Here is a 15,000-nt window from a genome sequence, read left to right as displayed (position 1 = left end):
GGACGAGCCATAAAAATTTAACGAGGGAGGGTAGTTAGCTACAACTCCCATTCACACACCTGTGTTGTAGCTCCACTTTGCTTAGAGGTAGGACTTCACAAGGGACAGGGCTGGCGGGCAAGTTTGATTAAATAGCTAAGGTTTGTATAGTTAGGAAAAATACAAATTATCTACGAATTTGTCATTTGTTCCGAAACTGGAATACAAACCACGCTATTTAAAGTGGGTGACTTAACCCTTAGGAAGGTTGGAACAAGTCCCAGCCATACCGGCTTTTGGCTTTGCCCGGGAACTCATTATCTGAGTGTGTCAGCACTCAACAATAAAGAGTCCCTGCACCTCGCTCGCACCTTGCTATAAAAGGGCTGCGGCCTACGTAAGCTGTGTGTGAAGGAAAAAAGTGTGACTCGTCCTAGGAAGTTGACCTGAAGACTCTTCATCCCCTGAGACCAGGGCAAAGCTGCACTGGCCTTAGAGGGTTTCTGGGTGCCATAGACGCAGTCCAGGACCATGTCCTTACCTTCACGAGGGGGAATCTCAGGGTCTGGGATCCCACTGAGGTTCCTCATGAGGGTCAGGACTTGCCAGAAAGCGTGTTCTGACTCCTGGTGCTCTCCTCCCGAAGGACTGGCAGCGAAGTCTCCCGTCCCCAGTGGCTCTTCCTGGGGGGACACGTGGACATCCTCGACGGCTCTAGACGGTTCCTGCCTGATCCTCGCTGATGATTTGGGAATCGTTTTAGAGTCCTTAGGCTCCCTCCTGGGCGGGATAAAGGACTCGAGCAGCGAAGGAGGCAGGCTCTTCTCCACCCCTGGACGAGACGACTTCTCAGGGAGAGGCGGAGCTTCCTCCATTGGTGGGATGGGGGAATGGTCCGGCTCATCCGACTCCCCTGAGGAAGGATAGTCCTCATCCGCAGCGGAGGGAGAGAAGGTCTGGGGGGGGGGAAAGTATCCTTGCTCAAGGATCTGCGAGGAGACAGTATAGGCCTCGGAGGAGTTTCCACGTGAGAGACTCCTCTCTTCCTCTTCAGGGGGGAGGAAGCTGCCACTGATTTGTGACCCAAGTCAGAGAGGGCGGGCTTGATCGCCTGCACAAGCGCTCTGACTAGGGTGCTGAACCAGGGCTGCTGGCTGACAGTCGCACTGTCAGACACCCCCTCTGGAGGGAAGGGGATCAAGGGATCCCTAGGAGGAGTCGACAAACGAGGGTTCGCCTGTGGGGCTGAAAGGAAAGAGATCCTAGACCTGTCCGGGAAGCGCCCCTCCTCCGGCGAGCGCGCTGGTCTGCGCTTGCGGGTAGAGAAACGAGACGAAGAACTGTCCACCTGACGGCACGCTCGCGCTGGGTCTCGTGTGCCGGGCCCTGGTCAGGGTCACGCGGGGAAGGGCTCGCGCGATACCATAATCTAGTGCACACGCGCGCATTCGCCGTGGGCGGGGGCGATGGCGTGCGGGCGAGGATACAGGAGCGAGGGAGCGATGGCGCGCTGACGATAGAGCGGGGCGGGTGAGCGCGCAGCAGCTGGAGCGGGCGCGTGGTCGCAAGAGCGCATAGGCGATGGCGAGGGCGTGTGGCGCGCAGGAGCCGGCACGGGAGGTGGCCGAACGCGTGGGCGCGCAGCGACCTGATGCGGCCCCGGAGGGCGCGAGATATCAGGGGCGCCTGAGCACGTGTCCGGAAGAACCGGGCGAGGGCGCGTGGAGCGCTGAAGCAGAGTCGCGAGCGGGCCGGGATGGCGCGTTGGCGCACAGGTTGGCACTGGTCCGATAGGACCCGGCATACTCGCCTGTAGGCGCGCTGGCCGCGCCGGCGATCGTGGGGCGCGCATCAGGATGTGGTCGCAACCGGAGTGCGTTGCTGCGGCGGCCACGCAGGCCGCGCGGTGGGATGAGGGCGCTCAGGTGTGCGCTGGAGGGTTTACCTTGGGCGCCTTGAAGACAAGAACGAGGCGTGTGGCAGGAACAGGGCGCGAAACCGGGGCGTCGTGAGCGGTTGCAGCATATGCAAGCTCGCGCGGTCTGGAGGGAGAGCCCAAAGGCGGCCATGAGCGCCCGTGCGCTAACATGGGAGCCTCCTGGGCAACGCGCTGGGATGTTGTAGCGCGTTGGCGCGTTGGTGAACGCGTGTATCGCGCGTCTCCCCAGACGGGCACGACAAGTCCGGAGAAGCCTGTGGGCGCCTGTGCACCAGCAGAGGGGGCCTCCTGGACTGCGCGCAACGATGCAGGAACTGGTGGACGCTGGGGCGCGTGAGCGCAGGTGGCCGCCGGGGCACCGGTGGGCGCGTGAGGGCAGGTGGCCGCTGGGGCACCGGTGGGCGCATATGCGCAGGTGAACGCTGGAGCGCCGTCGGAAGCCTCTGCCACAACATCGTCGACGATAGACAGGGGGTCAACCTCCGCTATCACCGGCGACTGTTTGACAGCTGCACCCAACTGGATCAAGTCAAATAGGGCTTCCCTGGAGGGTGAATGCTTAAGCCCCAAGGAAGCCCAAAGCTGCAATAAATCATCATTATACACAGAAACAGATAAATCCTCCCCTAGAGGAGGAGGAGGAGCTGCCTCGCTATGGGAGGCAACTCCCTCTCCCCGAACCCTGAGGTCAGTCAACAAAAGAACGGCCTATGCTACCACTCAACGGCCTCTCACGAGAGACCGATCGAGCGGGAGCTTCGGAGAAGGTTCGGGCAACGGAAGAAGAGTCCTTGGAATTTTCCTTCTTCAAGGAAACCCTTGAAGGAGAAAGATCCCGCTTAGACTTCTTCCGTCGCCGGGAAAAACCTCTCCCACTGGGGTAGACTACTCCCTGCACTCACTGCACACTTTATCTTTATCACAACGTTGACCTCTGCAGAACGGACACAAGGTGTGAGGGTCCGTCTCGACCGCCGACATATAAGTCCCACAAGGGGGGGTCGGGTAAACCAGGGCACTTCTGCATGATGAAGAGAGAGGCCAACTTCCAAACACACAAACTGAAAGAGAAAGCAAAAAAGATTAAGGCTGTCAATGCAAGGGTGAGAGCAGACACGTCTGACCATCACCTAAGCCAAAAGCAAAGTGGGTCAGTTCACCGGTGTGTGAGGGGGAGGGGTAGCTAGCTACCCCTCCCCTACCCCCCTCGTTAACCCTTGTTAAAAATCTAATGGCTCGTCATTCAGCTACGACGAAAGTAATACCCCTATTTAAATAGCGTGGTTTGTATTTCGGTTACGGAACAAAAATGCATTCTGGGGTTTAGCTAGAAGCTCAGGGACAAAGGGGGATGAGATCTGTCCCCAGTGTTCTGTAAGTGATGCAAAAGGAGAGCCCACGAAGCTCACTAACTAACTTTTCGGAGGCTAAGGCAAGTAAGAAACCCATTTGTGGGAAGATTTCTGAGTAAGAAAAGCCCCAACAGTTCAAAGGTGTCCTCTTCCAGGACCGCAAGACCTTAATAATGTCCCAGGGTGGTGGTCTCACCACTCTCGGAGGACAAATATGACAAATTTGAAAGTAATTTATAGTCTTCCTAACCATATATTTTTGGCATAGCTGAAACTACCCATAAGACTTTTAGCAAAGTGTAACTACCCCACCGCTAGTTATCGGAGGGTAAGGGGGTAGCCAGCTACCCTGTTCAGACACACCCACCTGTGCTCTCTCTCGTCACTTTTACTTGCAGGCAGGACTTACCGGGAGATAGGTGATAGCGGGCCAATACTGTACAGTATGTATTAAGAGCTACAGGTTTGTATGGTTACGAAAAATACAAATACTTCCAAATTTGTCACTTGTTATTAGGAAAGTCTCCCTTTAGGTGAGTGGAAGTCTGAACCAACTGGCTGGTTTTTGACCAAGGGTTTTGCCGTATGTGCTCCACACGCAACACGGAGAAACCCAACCACCTTGCTAACTTCCGTGGAAAGTACGGTTAGCGGCCTGAGCAAACTGAGTTATTAGGAAAGTCTCACCCTTTAGGTGAGTGGAAGTCCGAACCAACTGGCTGGTTTTTGACCCAGAGTTTTGCCATATGTGCTCCACACGCAACACGGAGAAACCCAACCACCTTGCTAAATTCCGTGGAAAGTATGGTTAGCAGCCTGAGCAATCTGAGTGATACTAGCAGTGTGACTAGTCAAGGTAAGATTTCTCAGAAACCTAGGAATCTTTGAATTAACCATAGACATTACCCAATCCCACCTCGCCAGGGGGTATGGGGACGCAACAAGTGTACATATCTTATACCAGGTTACACAAGGGAAATGGTTTTACCTGCAGACAGTGGAGGCCAGCTTACAGAGTACTGTAGGTGCTGTTACGAAGAGTGGAAGATGAAAGTAAGAGCCAGTTATTCTTATCATTCATCCCATACTTAATTCCAGGTAAACTTTGCCCTACACCATCTGCTACTTGTCCATCAAGGAGCCCGAGGTGTGTAAACCATTTATTGTGTAGCCACGACAGAGCCAATAGAGAACGTCTCCATGTTCTTGTAGGTCCCCTCTTGCAAGAAGTGGGCGATGAGGGTCGCTTGACTCTTCCAAACACCAGCTTGTAGGACCTGCGTCACAGAGTAGTTCTTCTTAAACGCAAGGGATGTACTCATGCCCCTAACATCATGAGCTCTGGGTCTCATCAGCTGAGGAGAAGGATCAGGATTCAATACCCAGTCTATGACCTTGTGAATCCAAGCAGAGAACATGTTCTTGGTGATCCTTCTCTTGACCTTATCCAAGCTGACGAAGAGTACTGCAACTCGGGGGTGAGCTCCTGTAGTTCTCTTGAGGTAGCACCTCAAGCTTCTCCATAGCTAAGTAGCAGTTGATCTGGATCATTGGTTACGCTACGGAAACTCCCAATCCAGAAGGGTTCGAATCTGGGATCCAGTGCTGCCAGATTTTTAGGTCTGGAGTCACACCCAGGAACAAAGTCGAATACAGTATTACCTTTTCCCATCCCCTTGAACGGGAGAAGACGTGGGAAAGACAACGGAGTTTGCCAACTCTCTTGGCCAAAGCCAACGCTAGCAGGAAAACCGTCTTCAAGGTCAGGTGAAGATCTGATACATGACACTTGGATTGTAGGGGGCACCCTTCAGGGACTGAAGTACATGAACCCCGCTCCATGGAGGATGTCTAACTTCTGACTGTGGACAGGTGGGCTCGAAACTCCGTATAAGGAGAGACAATTCCCTCGAAGAAGAAATGTTATCTTCTTTTAGCCCAAAGGTGAGGCTCAAGGCCGAGTGGTAGTCTTGCACCAACGAGACAGAGAGGAGTTTTTCCTCCCAAAGTTATCCAAAAAGCTCTGCAATTGCTGGAAAGTGGCATCAAGGACACAGATACTACATCCACAATAACAACCAGAGAAGGCAGTCCACTCAGCCTAGTAAATGGTAGTTGAAGATTTTTAGAGGTATCCGGAACATAATATTCGCATGTGGTTATATGAGTAGATCGTGTCGTGGAGGGAGTTCTCTCGGGACTTCCGCCAGCAGCTGAAGAGGGTCCGGTCACCATTGTGCATGATGCCCTTCAAACCACACATATCTGCTCCTGTTCATAAAGTGCTGTAAGTGCGATTTTGAGTTATCTTTTCAAGAATACCAACACATTTTTTATTGGAAAAAAAAAAAAAAAAAAAAAAGACATTGGTGTCAATCATAAGGTAATGAATTGTTTGTGATTTACTTTGTTTGTGACCTGAGTAGGGGGGGTGCAGGGCCTTGCCCCCAGCTAGGTCTGTGACCTGGGAAGGGGGGTCCAGACAAAACCCAGGCTAGGTCTGTGACCTGGGAAGGTTTGTTACCTAGGAAGGGGGACCCGGGGAGCTTGACACCGTCTAAGTATGTGACCTGGGAACTACTAGGTTATGTTAGGTAGGTTTGCTAAGTTCTGTGGCCTTTACAAATCTCAAAATTGTTAAATAATCACGTTTATTTCCTGTTTCTGCCCAACCAAAGTCCCAGGTTCCCACCTGTGTCCATCGGGAAGGGGGAATAACAGAAGAACGATTTCTTTTCAGTAGAAATAGAGGTCAAATTCATTGAAAGCACAAAGCCTTTGTATATCAGCAGCTAGTTCCTCCATCGAGCATAGAAAATGGGAATTTTTCCCAATTTTCTACATGTTCGTAAGGAGTTTTTCTGCAAAACCTCTACACAAGAAAACGGTAAAATCATGGTTACGAACGGAACAACACTTTGAGTAGAAAATTATTTTTACTGTAGTGAATAATGTGCTTTCTCTGAATTTGACCTCCAATTCAAAAGGAAATAAACCAATAACCCATTATAGACCATCCAAGATGGGATATTCTTTATAGAAATCTAATGATTTTTGCTCCACCATGTGCTCGCTTCACTCGCGTATAAAGAAAATCATTAAGCTCCTATGTACTGGCAAGCGGTACATGCAAAGCTGTGCACGTTAATCACAATGATTATTTCTTAGACAATTAAGGGAGCCTTTGTATATTAGCGGCCAGTTCGTCCCATGGGGATTAAAAATGGACATCAACTAACCTAAACTTTTCCCCCTAACCTAACCTACAAGCAGTGTCCTTACCTACTTACCTATCAGGGGGGGGGGGCTATCTGTCCCCTGCGACCCCCCTTACACTGCCATATTCTAAGTTAGCCGTAATCATACATACAGGTGGCCGCTATCATACATACACCCCCAATTAAGTTTTTATTTGGTGAAAATGAGCGTCATTTTCGAAGAAAAGGAAAATTTTCCTATAGGAAACGCCTGTCTTTTAGTAGAAAAGCTTTTTCGGTCCGTAACTACAACGAAACTTGAGGGGGTGAATGTAGTTTATCAGGACAGAGCGATATCTATCTTATTACTAGCGCAATCTTTCATCCTTATGGTGAAGATGTGCTTTACTATGATCCGATATACCATAAAACGAAGTTATTTTATATTTTCTAAGTTCAGCCCCAGAAGGGGGTCCGGGGGCTTGGCCCCGGCTAGGGGTTGTGATCTGGGAACTACTAGGTTCGGTTAGGTTGGGTATGTGGGGTTTGTATGATAGCGACAGTGCTTGGGGGATCGCAGAGGGCGTTAGCCCCCCCCCCCCCCCCCCCGTTAGGTCATTAGGAAGTTAAGGACATGGCTTGTAGGTCAGGTTAGGAGGGGAAGTTTGGGTTAGTTGTTGTCCATTTTTCTCAGCGTGTCCCCATAAACTAGAAAGGCTCCAAACCAAGAACACCAACTTAAACTTAACCCACCTAACCTAACCTACAAGCCATGTCCTTACCTATATACCTAACAGGGGAGGAGGCTAACGATCCCCCCCCCCCTAAGAATACCGTATTATTAGCCGGCCGTCATCATACATACACCCCAAAAGCACAATGCTTACTCAAAGAAAAGTTGTTGATTCTTTCAAACGTGAATGTGTTGTTCTATAATTTTACCGACTATTCTTGCCGAACACCGCGTAGACCTTTTTAATTGATGGTAGGATATCTGAATAATTACCTTTAAATTTCCTGTTTTCCTCAATACGTTAATGTCCTATATTGTATTTGTGAGCAAATTCATTCGACAAAATTAACGTGAGAAGTAATTGCCGTAAAGTGACATGTAAAAGATCACGATTATTCGACACAGGACATCGGTGACAACATATCGTCTTCTATTAGTCAATGTTTATTTACATGGATATTTAGAATCCACTTTCAATTTTATGGTGAAAGGGCACTCGACTAATATCAAGAATAAAATCAATATGCAAATAATAATCCATTGCATCTAATTCATACGTAAATTGTAGATAATTAGATACGTTTTTGAAAACAGATTAACATAGTTTAATAGAAGACGCTAAAAAGATCTTTCCATAGACAAATGTATCTTAGAGGTCTCTAAATCCACCTTGTCGTTGCTTGTGCATTTACTTTCATATTATGATAAAGGCACTATCGACATAAGGGTAATATAAAAGCGCCCAATCCAAAATGTAATGTGGTTGTCACTACAACAATATAAAGCTGGAGACTCCAAAATCAAACCATTGTTCTCTAGTCTTGGGTAGTGCCATAGTCTTTGTACCATGGTCTTCCACTGTCTTGGGTTAGAGTTCTCTTGCTCGAGGGTACACTCGGGCACACTATTCTATCTTATTTCTCTTCCTCTCGTTTTTTTTTTTTTTTTTTAAGTTTTTATAGTTAGGCCTATATCGGAGATGTTTCTTTTAATGGTGTTGCTGTTCTTAAAATATTTTATTTTTCCTTGTTTCCTTTCCGTACTATGCTATTTTACCTGTTGGAGCCCCTGGCCTTGTAGCATTCTTCTTTTCCAACTAGTGTTGTAGCTTAGCAAGTAATAATAATAATAATAATAATAATAATAATAATAATAATAATAATAATAATAATAATAATAATAATCTTTTTTTCCGCCAGCAGCGAGCCGTTGCTGACCAAAATAGAAAGCACGATATGTTGCTGCTAGATCAATTAGATTCCCGACTGAACAGCAACGGGAAGCAATTCGCTTAATCAGCAAGCATCAGAGCATGGCGTCAGATGTAAAGACACAAGATGACGGTTGGAAGTAGGACGTGCTCTTGTTTTGGCTGTATTGAGTCCAATAAGCCTCGTCATCATCTCCTCTTACGCCTATTGACGCAAAGGGTCTCGGTTAGATCTCGCCAGTCGTCTCTATCCTGAGCTATTAATTCACCATCTCCTACTTCGCGCTTCATACTCCTCGACCATGTAGGCCCGAGTCTTCTAACTCTTCTTGTGCCTTGTGGAACCCAGCTGAACGTTTGGTGAACTAATCTCTCATGGGGTGAAGTGCGAAGAGTAAATCAAAACCATCTCCATCTACCCCTCATCATGATCTCATCCACATATGGTACCGGTACAGTACTCGAGTAATCTCTCTTAAAGTTTCATTTCTAATCCTGTCCTGTCATTCAAGTCCCAATATCCTTCTGAGGGCTTTGTTCTCAAATCTACTAAATCTTTTGGAGATTGTTTCATTGTCACACCATGACTCATGTCCATACAGTAACATGGATCCCCTAAACTGATATATAGTCTGATTTTTCTATGTAATTTCGGGCGATTTGGTTTTCAAATTTTACTTAACCTAGCCATTGTCTGATTTGCTTTTATCAATCTTTCATTAAACTTTAATTCTAAAGACCCTGTTTTGGAGATCATAGTTCCTAGATACTGAAATGATTCTACCTTATTAATCCTTTCTCCTTCCAATGATATTTCATTTCCCATTGCATACTCGTTCTCATCATCTCTGTCTTTCTTCTATTTGTCTTCAGCCCAACATCGTGTGATATTTCATGCATTCTGGTAAGCAAGCAAATCCTGTGGTGTTCTGCTAACAAGGACAGCATCATCAACATACTCTAAATCTGCTAAATTCCTATCACCAATCAAGTTTAACCCTTCTCCACCATCTCCGACTATTCTACTCATTACGAAATCAACGAGGAGGATAAACAACATAGGTGACAACAAATTCCCTTGGAGTACTCCGCTGTTCATTATAAATTCATTTGATAATACTCTATTAACATTAACTTTGTACTTACTATACTCATGAACAGACTTCATGAAATTTACATATTTAAGAAGAATTCCATAATAACGCAGGACTCTCCACAAGACTGGCCGGTGCAACCATCAAAGGCTTTTTCATAGTCCACAAATGCCATTTCTATATTCTATGTATTACTGTACATGTCTCAAAATGAAAATATTGTTAATGCAATTTCTACCTTTTCTAAATCCTGCTTGTTCATTCAGCTTTTTATTAATCTTGCTCCCCAGTCTCTTTATAATAAGCATACTATATATTTTCATAACTGGCGTAAGTGTTATACCTCTGTAATTATTGCAATCAGTCAGGTCTCCTTTTTTTTCCAACTCTCCTAACTCCCATTCGTCAGGTTTTGCCTCTTCGTCCTACATTCTACAAAATAGTCTTGTAACTGTTCTGAGAGTCACTTCTTTTTTTTTCGGCCAGTATCATCTATGCAGTTATTCCATCGTATCCCTGGACTTTTCATCTCTTTAGTTCTTTTTTTAAGGATATCTTCGACTTCAAACACACTGAATTCATTCATGGGCACATCAAGGTCTTCATCAGCTTCGGGTATATCAACCAAATTATTCCCTTTATATCTCCTATTCATATCCTCACTAAAGAGTTCTACGCAATATACCGATAATATATATTACTGCAACAATTAGAAAATTTCTGGCGCCATGTTATCAGGTGATCCGTTTTGTTTATTTTATTTTACTTTATTTTTTTCTTTTTCATATTTGCTCCTCGAACTGCGAGATCGTAGTTTGACACGGCAACATTTTCGCTTGCTATCATCGACTGGAGGTCGGGGAAAACCTCGAGCAAGAAATGGCTTGTGCGATTCCACCATAAGAATGTGCCTTTAGAACTTGCATTCTATATTAGTATATTTACCATCCTATGCAACCAATTCAAAATCTTTTTTCAATGAAAAGAGTCAAGGGGATTTTCGAAATAATTTGTATTATCAGTACAAGGTAATTTTTTTCCTGAAGATACTCGCAGTCAAAATAATTAGGCAACGTTTGGTTTTAACTGTAAGCATATGATAGAAACACCCAGAGGTACTTCTGTCATTCTATGGTTGAATAAAGTAATAAGATTGATGAAAGTGAAAGTTGTGAAGAAAATGGGACAGGTGTTTGTAGCTTTAAGTGTGATTCCTTCAACTAATTTTGAAAAGGGGTAACCAGTCAAATCAGAACATGTTTTAATAAAAGGAATGAATGGTCAGTAGTAAAGGAGAGGTTTGTAAAAAATCCCTTTGAAATAGATGTTTGTATGCACAAGAGACAGAAAACATATGAAAACAATGTGGAACAATATAGAGAAACAAATGTTTTAATTGTGAAAAAGATCTACATAGAGTATGAGTTATATGAGAAAACGACCTAAATAATACAAAAATGTGTGTGGTTACGAAAGTTTAAGAATAGGCGTGAAAATGATCGTGGGTAAGCAATTAAAAGGCTGAAGAATAGAAAGACTCTAGGGCCATAAGGAAAAGTTAGATCCTCTGGTATAGTAGTAATAAACTGATTGAGGGGATGACCACAGTTTGGTAGGTATGAATTGATAAAGGAAATGGTATATAAGAATATCTGACCAGAATGATTTTTCCATTAGTGTCTAAAGGAAATTGTGATAAAGGCAAAGGTAAGAAACTTAAGGGCACATTACTGCTAGCCGTTGCCTACTAGATACGGTGTATAATAAAAAGGAAGATAGTTCACAGAAGTACCTATTGGGGAAGAACTCTGTGAGCTTAGGTTAGGAAGAAGGTACAAGAATCAATTGTTTGTTATAGAACAGCTATGCGAGAGGCTAGAAGAAAATAGAACAGATATAGATATTACGCATGAACCTAAAATTGTTTATATGACAGAGAGGCAACGTGGAAGGTGATGAGAATGCATTGTATTTGTAGGATCTCTAAGTGGGTAGGATTGTAACGAAACCCAGAATGTTCAGCGAGGAGTATAATATATGGAGCCCCATCGCACAAGAGAGAGGCGGTTACACATATAGACTACCTACATGAATGAGGGTCAGTCTTCTACTTGGGTGGGGGTGGGGGTGGAACATGAGGTACTCTTATATATGCAGTAGTAGCTACTCTACGGGGAGAAAAAGGAATGTCGGAAATAAACATTATGATAGCAGAAGGCTGGAGCTTGTGAAAGGAATAGAAGAGGGAAGAAATTGGATGTTGAAAGAAATTCTTGAAGAAATTAAAGAGGATGGAAGTAATAGGTAGATGAAAGAGACTAGGAAATTGATGAAAGATAGGGATATGAACGACAGTCCTTCAGGAGAATGGGAAGGGAAGAGCTCAAGGCAAAGATTAGAGAAGTAGATAGTAAAATATGGAAGGAATGGATAAAATATAAAGCAGTTTAGAAATGTACGTACAAAGAAAAGGTCAAATATGAGGAGAAATGTTCTATGACAATACACTAGATTCATTTGTATTGTATAGAGGTAGGGCGAATTGCTTAAGACTAAATGGTAGAAAAACACATGAATTAGGAGGAAGTGTAGAATGTAGGCTGTGTGAATCAGAGACAGAAGACCTATACTGTCCTGACCTCAACGACGAGAGAAGAAGAATAAAATAATTGCTGCAACCATATGAAGAGGAAAAGAAGATAATAGGAAACGTCTTATTTAATGAAGAAGGAATGGAAAAAACACTATATACAGTATATATATATATATATATATATATATATATATATATATATATATATATATATATACATATATATATATATATATATATATATATATGTGTGTGTGTGTGTGTGTGTGTGTGTGTATATATATATATATATATATATATATATATATATATATATATATATATTATATATATATATATATATATATAATTTATGTGTGTGTGTATATATATATATATATATATATATATATATATATATATATATATATATATATATATATATATATATATATATATATATATATTATCAGATGTGGAAAAGGGAGAAGAAAATAAAAGAATTTGAATAAAGAAGAAAACTAAGGCGGTGGCGATGGAAAGGCTAATCCCTTCAACCAGCGGGCAAGAGGAGGAAAGACGCCATCGTAAAAAGCCTGAAAGACAAGTACACAATGGACAGGCAAGGACTTAACAATGTTGTGATTAAAATGATGGGGAAATAAATAATAGAAAGTCTGACATTGATCCTAACAGAAATGAAAGGGCTGGAGTAAGAGCAGAGAAGGAATCTGTAGTAAATATGGGATGGAAGTTGAAGAAATAAGAAGATTGGGGGAAAAGGACCCTGAAAAAAGAAATCAAGAGAAGAATTATGGAAAAATAGAAGAAACTAGTGAAGAAAAAAAGAAAGTGTTGAAAAAATTAAGATTTATGGAAGGAAATGGCCCCCAGCCTTAGATCAGGGAAATGAACCTGGAAAGGGCTTCCCTTGTAATGAAGACAAGATTAAATATGTTCAACTTAAAAGCGAATTTCAGGGGAAAATATAAAGATAATTTGTGTGACCTGTACAAAGATGAAGAAGATACCACTGAACATTTATTTTTATGCCCAAAATTAGGACAGCTAATGAAAGTAGACATAAGTATAGGTACGCTAAAAACGCCTAGCAGAGATCTGGCTGCATTTATACGTAGGGCAATGCATATGAAAGAAGAATTTAAGAAGTTCAAACTGACCACAATAGGTTGCCAAAACTGATGATAGCAGGGTGTTATTCTATCTGATTCCAAGGTAGAATGGGATTAAAGTAAAGATTGAGAATCTCATTATTAATTTATTTAAGGTACAGGTAATACTGTATAAACTTAATTACAATAATAAGAATAAGCTTAGAAGCTTTGCACCTATCTATAAACTGATAGAGTGCCCGAAAACTTATTTTGCGGAGTGAGCAATAAGGAACCAGGACACGGGGTGTAATAAAAGAAAAAGAAATGAAAGAACTCGTGAGTATACAGTACAAAATTATGAAAGGATTGTTTGAACCGGTTGCTACCACACCATACTGGTGGCTAATAGCTGAAACAGGAATATGGGTAGTGGAAAATAGAATGGAGTATAAAAAGGTGATGCCATATCATATCATAACATCAGATGACAGATAAGATCAAATAAGAGAATCATATGGGGGGTGTTGGGGAAAAAGTATCATAGAAATATGCACAAATATGATATCAAAATAGAAGAAGTAAGAACGTATAAAAAGTAAGAACTCCAAAAAGAGATAAAAAGTAAAGTGGCAAATGAAATTAAAAGAAAAAAAATAGAAGAAAAGAAAGCAGAGATGACCAAACTGAGGTTTGTGAATAGCGATGGTAGAAGAGATTACATAGGCGACCTTGACAGTAATGAGGCCGTAATAGTTATGAAAACAAGGTTAAATATGCTAGAATTAAAAGGAAAATATGGAAATAGAAATGATAATGATAGGCTTTGCATGTTGTGTAGGGAAGCAGAGGATACTACTGTGCATATTTTAACTGTAATGAGTTAAGGAAATTTAGAAATAATAACATAGAAATAGGGAATTTAGAAACCCCTACTAAAGAGGTTGCCCGGTATATTGGAAAGGTCCTAGAAGTTAGAAGTAAAAGTATGCAGGCTGCGCTGTCTGTGTAAGAGGTAACTAATGATAATAAAATCTATGCAGATTGCAGCGCTTTGCACTCACTGCGCTTCATCCAGTAGTGTTGTAGACTCGAAATAAACAAAGCAAAACGGATCATAGTTGCATATAAGAATGAATTCCCACTACAGGAAATTGAAGGTATTAAAGTGGTTACCTCAATTAAATAGTTAGGAACAAAAACATCAAGCAAAAGAAACTATTTCCAGGACCATAAAGAAGAAATATTTAGTAAAACCTGTAGATTTATCAACCAGAAAGCCTCCATCCCTGCTAGAAGTTGCAATAGATTAATGATTGGAACTTTTTTTTTTTTTCAGAAAGGGGTGGCGCTCCCAAGCCTCCTTCACTCAACAGATGCAATACATTTAAGTAAAGAAGAGATAGATGAACTACAAATAATAGTAAACAGAACGCACAGAATGATATTAAGAGTCCCAAAGTATACGACAATAAGTGCCTTGAGAGCAAAAGTCGGATCCTCCTGTTACTACTCCAGAGATATGAAAACGAAGCCAAACTATGTAAAATATGTAATGAAGAACAATGGAAATGCACTGGTGAAAGAAATCTTTCTCGATATGTTTGGAAAGTAACAAATGAAAAGGGCAAAAACTATTAAAGACTATCTACAAGTTATGAATGTAAACCTCCAGGGCCTTCTCAATGCAAAGGATCTCGATAGAAAAAAAGCACCAGACACAAAAATATGGGAAGATTAAATAAAAAAAAGAAAAGAACGTTGCAGCTATACTACAGATGGACACCACAAATAAAGGAAGAAGAAAAGGAT

The 15,000-nt window shown here is 42.8% G+C and overlaps 1 protein-coding gene across 1 annotated transcript in view; it reads right to left on the bottom strand.

The window, feature by feature from the left end:
* LOC137650131 (zinc finger protein 721-like) overlaps positions 1-7,650 on the bottom strand; it is a 20,999-nt gene extending 13,349 nt beyond the window's left edge. Inside the window, exon 1 of the mRNA XM_068383275.1 lies at positions 7,474-7,650. The gene's annotated coding sequence lies outside the window, so the exon portion shown is untranslated. The remainder of the gene's footprint in view (positions 1-7,473) is intronic.
* Between the last annotated feature and the right edge of the window lie 7,350 nt (positions 7,651-15,000).

Source organism: Palaemon carinicauda, chromosome 11 (assembly GCF_036898095.1).
Source record: "Palaemon carinicauda isolate YSFRI2023 chromosome 11, ASM3689809v2, whole genome shotgun sequence".
In the NCBI taxonomy this organism is placed as follows: domain Eukaryota; kingdom Metazoa; phylum Arthropoda; class Malacostraca; order Decapoda; family Palaemonidae; genus Palaemon; species Palaemon carinicauda.
The sequence above is the reverse complement of the archived record's forward strand: the minus strand, read 5'-3'. Positions and strand labels throughout refer to the sequence as shown.